Raw genomic sequence first — 9,473 nt, forward strand, 5'->3', positions numbered from 1 at the left:
ACATAAATTAATAAAATTTATTTGTTAAAGATAATTTAATATTTATGCTAGTCTAATAATGACAAAAAATAATAAAAATTATTAACCCCTAAAAATTTCTCTATACAAATCATATATAAATAATACCGAATATTGACCAATAAAAATACTATCTAAACTATATTTCAGACTAGCATAAAATAATAAAATCCTGCCTCTGACAATCTTCTATTAAAGACCAAATCAAAATTTAAGATGTACAACTAGCTCAACACTACTAAAAAATCACTTTAAGTGGTCATTTTTTTTGTTTTTAGCAACAATAAAATATTAGCCGTCTTATACTTTATCGCTAAAAAATTTTGGTAGCCGTAAAACTTCTACAACTTGTAGTGACAATTTATATGACCACTAAAACTAATTTTATAATTTGCATATTATTCATTTTAGTTGTCATCATTACTGCCACTAAAACTTTAGATGTTTTTTTTAATCATAATCATTATTGTTACACAATCAACAACCATCTATTTTTTATTTTAAAATTATTTTTTCAACACTTATACATTATTACTTATACATAATACATAATTCCAACAAAATAAAGCATTTCATTACATTCATAATAATAAATTTTATTATAAATCTTGTTCAATCTCAACTCAAAATACCATTTTGCTCGAACAAACTAGCCATTAAATATTCTAGTGGCAAATCTCAATAATTACATCAAGAAAAATTTTCTCTTGATAAATTCTACATTTAAAATGTGGTGCATAATGTGATACATGATACATATATAGACACAGTACTACAAATTATCTAATAATTCATACTTCATGATTAATGTTTTCTAAAATCTGGCCTACCACAAAGATCTATAGTCCAAATAGAGAATCCAACAAATACTTTAGCAATCTCTTCTCCCTAAATCTTATCCATTATTGCACTCCCAGTTGTCAAATAAACCCATAGAAGTTAGCTATAAGATCTTGCTTTTTACAAGTTGAAAGTGTTGAAACTTGGGTTAATAAAGGAGAACTAGCTCTGGCAAAATTCCTAATTTATTGATGTATAATCTTTCTTAGAAGCCATGAAAACAAATCATCAAAACACGTAAAACAATATATCTAAACTCATGTTTATTCAGAGTCAAAATCAAAAGTAATCAGCAATTTTACAAATTATAGATAATTGACTGAGTGTAACATCAAAATAGTTGATCCATTAGTAGTTGAAATTACAGATAATTATAAAACTTTGAAAGAGAATTTGCATCTAAGTAGCACACATGTATATCAACAGCCAAAACTAAGCTCATTGCTCATATAAGACCAAACAAAAAGTACACACATATCTATTGAATATCTCACAAATTATAGAAAATTAAAAGCAATACATGATTTTCATCAAATATAAACAAAAATCTTAATTCATCCATGCCAAAATAGCTTTACAAATGTATGATAGCTATAAATCTCAAACCTCATCCAATCAATTAAACATTTGTCTCTCAAATGTTGCAGCCATAGGTTTAATTTTTCTTCTAACTTTTCTCCTCAAATCAGCATCACCTCCTGCTTCTATCTATAAATGTTAAATAAGGGAGCAAAAGCAAATCTCAATTTTCTATTCTAATAATCCTAATTTATCATGCCAAATAAATATTTTAGAATAACAGTGAAAATTAAATTTCAGCAATGTATATTGAACCAAAAGAACTCAACAACTTTCTAAAAATCACAATAATACCAAATTCACTTGATAATAGACAAATTCTAGTACAAACAAACAATAGTTTTAAGGTAGAAAAATTGAAACCATGGAACTGTTTTATCTTTTCGAGACGGTGACAAACCTGGTATCTAATAGTCTCGATTCTGCGAGCAGCAAGATCATGCTTATTAGGGTAAAATCGGTTGCAATAAAATGAAAACCACCTCTATCAACTGTAAGACCTGAAATTTTTAACTAGTCAATTATATAATTAAAATTGAGTTAAGAGGATTTAAAAATGCCTGGTTTAGATTAAAAATTTAAATCTCATAATTTGAAAATTTACAGATAAATGAACTTAGAAAATTATTTGGAGTGCAAAAATATAATTATTTATAGAAAAATACGTACCGGCATTATAACTGACAATATACACTTATAATTGTTCGGTACTGCGTATGAGAAAAATAAAAATATAAAAATGACCAGAAAAATATTTAGAATACAAATTGGAACACATATCTTTAAAATTTTGGCCCCAAGTAGGGCCAATGAACAAAAGGACAAAAATACCCTTCACTTAAAGTGCCAAAAAATGTGACTCCGTCTAAATTTCATTCATTTTCAACAATATTGAGAGAGAGCTCAAGAGTGAGGAGAGGAAGAGAAGAACACTATTCACCACCCACTTTAAATTCACTTTTCTCACGAACCAGAGCTCCGATCGACGACCCGTTTGCGGCTATGTGTCGCCCTCACTGATTTCGTGTTTTGGGTAGTGTGGGTATTGAAAATTGTGATTTTGATACTTTAGGAGAAGTTCAAGCTCAAATTTTAGCGGGGTTTTAACCCATGTTCATATGGAATATGGAAATTCTTTCCTCTTATTTACCCCTAATTTGTGAGAAACCTTAGTATGAACATTGTGTAATTTGAATGAAATTAGATTGAATAGAGTTGATTAAAGCTTGGATTTGTGAGGAATTGAGTGATGCTTGGATTGGTCAGAGAGAAAGACTCAAGAAGTTGGGACCGCCATCAACTAAGGTACGGGTTTCGGTTTCGGATAATCATTATGTAATGCTATGTGTGTAACACCCTACCACATAGAGCTTTACACCTAGGATGTAAAGCAGAGGTGGTGAGGTGTTACGACCTCTAAAATAAAAAATATATATAGTATAATAATAGAAAGAATACAGTATACGAGGAGCCTTAAAAAATGGGTAAAGCAAAATTGCAAAATGAAAAGCGCAACACTCAGAAAAGAGATAACTTGCATGCGAAGAAACCTAAAGATCATAGGTATAAATCGACAAAAGAGAGAATAGCGAGTCAAGGATACAGAATAACTAGCTCCTAACTCAGCCTGCAAAGCTAAGGCTGGCCGGAGAATATTTACATGCATGTATACATCTCCCATCAACGTAAAATACAAAGATAAAACCTTAACACTCCTTAAACCTCTAAGAGGAACAAAATAAACAAGCTATTCGAAGAGAAAGCTAAGTGCATACATATATACATAAACTATATAGCAAAAGAAACCCAAAAATCACTCCGCTTCAGAAGTCCAGATGCCTACCGAGGAGCCTCCCGACCTGCATCTGAAAAATAGCAACACAGTATGGGGTGAGAACCAGAGGTTTTCAGCATGGTAAAGGTGCAACGCACATAATATATAAGGTCCTGGGAATGCCAGAGGCAATCCTAGAACGCCAACACTCAGATTATAAAGCTTAAAGTTCTAAACAGCAACCATAAAAAGGGGTGATCTTCTAAGGGTTATTCAACCTAACTTAAACTTAATTTAACCACTAAACTCTTTCACCTTTCCTCCGTTCCTCCATCTCCGATAATCCGCATAAACAAACAAACAAACAAAGCAAGCACAGGTAGATAACAAGTAGTTCAAGTAGCAATTACAACAGCTAACAGAATATAATCAATTAGGCATTCCCAATTAATGCATAGCAAACAAAGCACACATATGCATATGATGAATGTCTACCCTATTGGCCGTGAGCTCACGTGTTGGTTACTTTGCCAGAACCTGACATATCTGGTAGCTAACCCAGACATTGGTCTCTAGGTTGCGCATCTCCAGAAGGATCATAAACGAAGGAGAGTGCATTTCCACATCGAAGGAGAGTGCCTTTCCACCTTGCAACCAGAGAAGAATGTGGAGAAAACAATACGAAGGAGAGTGCATTTCCACCTTCCCCACATCCACATCATCACAAGAGAGGGAACTTCTGTCATCAACTTGCCATCCGAACACATTTTAAAGTTAACACACAAGCGGGATCGCACCCAGACCTTGCCATCTCGACCATCTCGGCCACACACATATCTCGACCATTTCGGCCACATAGTCATCCCGAATCTCATTATTTTCAACTTTACTTCATCTCCAAGTTACCTCTATTTCCTAGCTTCAACTTACTACTAGAGTTACTACTATGATCTGGGGCTAAAAGAGTGAAAATAGAGGTTTAGAGGGTCAAAATTGGCTTTAAAACACAAAATATCCATTTGCTGAAAAACAGAGGTATGCGTATGCATACATATGTATGCATACGCATGCACCTGTCTGCGTACGCATGTACGCTGGACAGAATAGAATGCATGCGTATGGCCCCTATATGCGTACGCATAGGTACCAAACAGAGCCTACTCTGCAGATTTATCATTTTAAACCCCAAACTTCTGACGCGCATAACTTTTTCGTTTTAAAATATTTTTCATCCATTCTTTGAACAGCATAAGCTTCACGGATCAAATTTTCATATAAAATAAGTTTGAAACCATTTGGAGGTCCGAAAGTCAAGTTATGACTCGCCGAAGTTCGACCAAAAACTAATTTTTCACAAAACCTTCAACCCTCAATTTTCATTACAATTCAAACTCAATTCAACTTACTATGTCAATAACCATTAACAAAGCATATCTTTCTCAATACCACAATAATCTTCACATCCTACCACTTCTCAATTCAACCACATCATGCATCAATCTCTCCTTTACATCAACAAGTTCTACATGTTCTTATTCAATATACATTTATACACATATCGCCTTCAATTCATCGCTTATCATTCATTCAACAAACACCAAAACCAACATATAATTCATATCAAGGTTTCTAAGCATTACATATACTCATTTGCTTCCAACTTATCCTATGGTCATCTAGCCTAAAGTTTTCACAGAACATTATATGCTAAATACGAAAAACCTAAACTATACCTTGGCCAATTTTCATGTATTTTCGAGACACCACCAAGGCACCCAAAAAGGTCCAAAGTCACCCAATAAAAGCACTCAACCTCCACCAAGCTCCAAACTTACAATTCAAGCTCCAATTGCATGTACACAAGCCTAATACATATATACAACACATATACACTCAAATTCAATACCCAAAACATAAATTCAAGAAATTAACTAGGGTTGAGGATCTTTACCGCACCCACAGACCAAACAGACCAAACCCAACAAGTTCCGCAAGCTAGATTGAACCTAAAGTACCAAAACCCAACAAAATCTCAACACCACCTCAATGAATTTCGAAAATAGGAAGGGATAGAGCAACTAGGGTGATAAAGTAGCTTACCTATGAAATTGTTCTATTAAAATCATAGAGCTCGACGCGGTAGTCGCGTGGCCACAAACGGTGCGGCGATCGGAGCTCGGTGTGGCAAGATATAGTAGCTAGAAGGGAGCAAGGGTTTGAGAATCTCTCTTCTTTCCCCCTTGTATGCTTCAGCGTTCTTGGCTGAATGGGGAAGAAGAGAACCCCTTCATTAAGTCATTTGGGCCAATGGGTTGGGCCTTGGGCTCAGTTTGGCCCAATCTTGAGCCAAATTTTTTGAAATTAGTGTCAAAATTCTCGTTTTAATTAGCTCTATCTTATTTTAGTATAAAATTTATATTTCTAATTTCTTTTATTAAAATTAATTTATTGATTAATTATTTGTTAATTTTTCGGAGTTCACAATGTGAAACCATAGGGAAGTTGACACTAAGGTATTGTTGAACTGATGCTGATGATGATGATGGTTTAGTATGAATATGTGATTATGGATGATATTGAATGTTGGATAAAAATGACCGGATGCCTTGATTGATTGAGTTTCTATTACTTGGTAGGTATTGATGTGTTGTGGTCTAATCATTGAAATTGAAATTCTTATAAAGAATATGTGAAATTGAATTTGAGGTGGTTATTTATTAATTGTTGAAAAATTTTATGAGGATAAGTTTAAGAATAAGATGAGATTAGGATTTGGATGAGTTATGTAGTGAAGAGTTAGGTAGAAACAATAGTGAAATTGATGAGAAATAGCATTAAGCTAGAATTTGGCTAAGTTGGTGTAGAATGGATGCACTTTGATGTAAAATTGGGGTTTTGTCCAAATGGTATAGAAAAATATGTACTATGGCAGATTTTTAGTCCAATTTTGGAGGGTCATAACAAGGCGCTTGGAACTTTAAAATTTATAAAACTTATCTTGAAATAAAATTGGGGATGTCTATTTTAATTCCATCAAAGAATAGAGTCAAAATGAGTTTTGGAGAGAAAGTTATGACCTTTTGAATTTCGGTGGTTGAAATTGAATTCTGCAGATTATGCAGCAGTGCCTAGTTCCGTGTGTACGCACGAAGCCTATGTACGCATGAAGGCAGGTCCGCGCGTATGCATGCTGCATGCGTATGCATCATACGAAATTTTTGCGAGGCCAGTGTTGGGTTACGCGCGTACGCACGATCCCTGTGTATGCACCATTCCCTGAATTTTATGAAATGTTGATTTTGAACGGTTAAACCTTTCCGGCAAGCTTGTACCCCTTTGTAACCTCCATATGGAGTCTAATAACTTTAAAGGCTTTGAATATATATGTTGGGGTGGGTATAATGAATTTTATTGAATCATTCCCTAATAAAGACTTGTTAAATGAGATACAAGTGTTGTGGGGATGGTGGTTCGTCCCTCCCATGGTGAGGATGGTGGCTTTGCCCCGCTCACAGATTGATGATGTTAATTGTTTTAATAATAGATGAGGTTATGATGAATTATAACTTATGAAATTGGTTAAGATTGTGATTGTGATTGAATATGATTATAAATGTGACTATTGAGTGGCAAGGACATAGGTTTTGTCCCGCTTGCATTGTGGATGAGACACCGGCACCAGATAAAGATGGTGGTTTTGTCCTGCTTACCCGGAGTTGCGATGTGGATATGGGGAAGGTAGTAGGGCTTTCTCCCTCAATTTTATTCCCCTACATTCTCTCTGATTGCAAGGTGGAAAGGCATTCTCCTTCGTTTTATATGGCACGACCTCACAGAGGAAGGTGGTAGGGCACTCTCTCGATTTATTTTCCCTGGTGATACCTCCAGGAGAAGGTGGTAGGACACTCTTCCTCGATTATATTCCTCCTAGTGATGTGCAACAGAGAGATGATGTTCAGGTTAACTACCGGATGTGTTAGGTCTGACAGTATAACCGACACGTAAGCTCACGGCCAGTAGGACAGGCATGCATCATGTGCACTTGGTTGTAATTATTTGGGCATGCATAATTACTTGATTTGCCTAATTGATAATCTATTTATCTGCTAATTTTGCTACTTGTCATAATTGTTCTCTATTTGTGATTGCTTTGTATTAATTATTGTTTGTGTTTGAACCATTGAAAGACTTTAGACTGAGAATAATGATGATAACTATTGGAAATAAATGAGAATAGTGGTAATTTAAATCACTCTTACCATAGCAAATTAATTCTGTATGGATTGGTTAAAACCCTAGGCTTGAATTCATGTAAAGTTGGAGATTAGGATTGTCTAAAGGGTTTATGTTTTCTTATGTAGTCATTATTTAGAACTGTTACCCTACTGAAAATCTTCGGGTTCTCACCCGTTGTTGTTATCATATTTTTCAGATACTGAAAACCTTCGAGTTATGTGTAAACGGTTTATAAACTATTAAAAGTGGTTCATTGATTTGACCTCCCTTTTCAAGTCTGTTGAAAACCTTCATGGATGAATGCAAAAAACATCAATAATATAATTGAGTAAAAATTAGAAGGAGAATGATCATGAATTGATAAAGAACAACCGATCGGATTCATCTTGAAGTGTATTTGAAAGAGCTAGAATCATTATATTCTATTGCTCTCTATTTGTTGTTTGATGATAGTTTCTATGTTTTTCTTTGTTATTGTTGTCCTGATTATGCTGCTGTATTTTCGGAACTATGCCCACATCCTTTTGGAGTTTGGTGGAATTGTAATTTTCTAAAAAAATCATGCAAAATAACATGGTGAATATAAATGTCTTGCACTTTAGTGACATAACAAAAGTAATTTCGAATAATGCTACACATCAAGTGTTTTTATTGATCAAGTTCAACTAAATTAGTCTAACGTAACAAAAATTAGTTATGGATAGCATTATTCTAAATCTTATTATTTAACTCAATTGAATTTGGTCTATAAAAAGATTTGAATGTATAACATTACTCAATAATTTTATTAAGATGTGTCATACATCATATTTATAATGAGATTGTTTACACATAAATCTTGTTTGATTATCTCATGCAGAATCGTTATTATCTACCTTTAATTACAAGGTTTATATTTATCCCATTTATTAAATACTTTGCTGATATTTATCCTATGTATTTAAATCACCTGATACGAGATTTTACTACTTATTTTTAACGATGGGTGCTACTCGAATTTTATCTTTTATATTCTCATTTATTTTGCTGTCCAAACATGTATAATCGTTCATCCTTCATTCCTTCTAATAATTTTTGTTTTGAGTCACATATTGATATTCTTTGTTTGTTGTCCAACATTCTATTCTATTTTGTGCGATAAAATTTACCCGTGTTTTGAAGGTCATTGTTATAACATATATCGTTATCTCTAAATTGCATTTTTAAGGTTTTTATAAAAGTAGAATGTAACTTATCTTTAATAATACTATAAGCATATATGCAACATTAAAAAACATATTTGTATAATGACTATTTCTTGAAATTTGTCAAATTCATGACGCAATTAAGTTTATCCAAAATAATAAATTATTCCAAAATAAACCTTTGCTATAATGAAAGGTTTTTGTTTCGATTTGATTATATTGATAACTTAATTAGCTTGTAGCTCTTAGTGCATGGAGGCGACAAAAACTAATTAATTAAGAAATGTAAGCTATAATCATTTTGAATACAAAAATATATTAAGAAAGATTTTAATTTTTAAGCATATATATATATATAAAAGCTAGCCTATGTAAACTTCTCCCAAGAGAAGAGATTCATGGCTAGATATGGTGTAACACTAATACTTGCAATATTAATAATTGAGATGGTTATTATTTATTCTGCCACTAGTGTTTCTAAAGAAATTATTTTTTATCAACCTTGGAATCAAATGTATTATATTGCAGATAGCACTGCGCTCCTGAAGTGTATTGATGATTGCAACAAACAACATATAAATGGGACCATGGGGAGTATACGTTGCATTAGAGAGTGCTATAAGAAGCATTATAAATTATTCAAACGGAAATATTTGGTAATAAAAAAAAATTAGTCAAAAATAATTATAATTTATTTTATTTAATATTTATTAATTATTATGACAATTAATAAATATTAAATAAGATAAATTTTAATTATTTTTTTTGTCTACTTAGTATTAATAATAAATTTACTATAATACTCCTAATAACAAATATGTTTAATTAAAATTATTATTATT

The 9,473-nt window shown here is 32.8% G+C and overlaps 1 long non-coding RNA gene across 1 annotated transcript; it reads right to left on the reverse strand.

The window, feature by feature from the left end:
• Nucleotides 1,276-1,998, reverse strand: LOC110262561. Its single transcript, XR_002347476.1, has 2 exons — nucleotides 1,838-1,998; nucleotides 1,276-1,566 (listed from the first exon to the last, which is right to left on the reverse strand). It is a non-coding gene; the product is annotated as an uncharacterized LOC110262561 (long non-coding RNA).

The sequence above is a fragment of the Arachis ipaensis genome, chromosome B01, assembly GCF_000816755.2.
Source record: "Arachis ipaensis cultivar K30076 chromosome B01, Araip1.1, whole genome shotgun sequence".
NCBI classification, from domain to species: domain Eukaryota; kingdom Viridiplantae; phylum Streptophyta; class Magnoliopsida; order Fabales; family Fabaceae; genus Arachis; species Arachis ipaensis.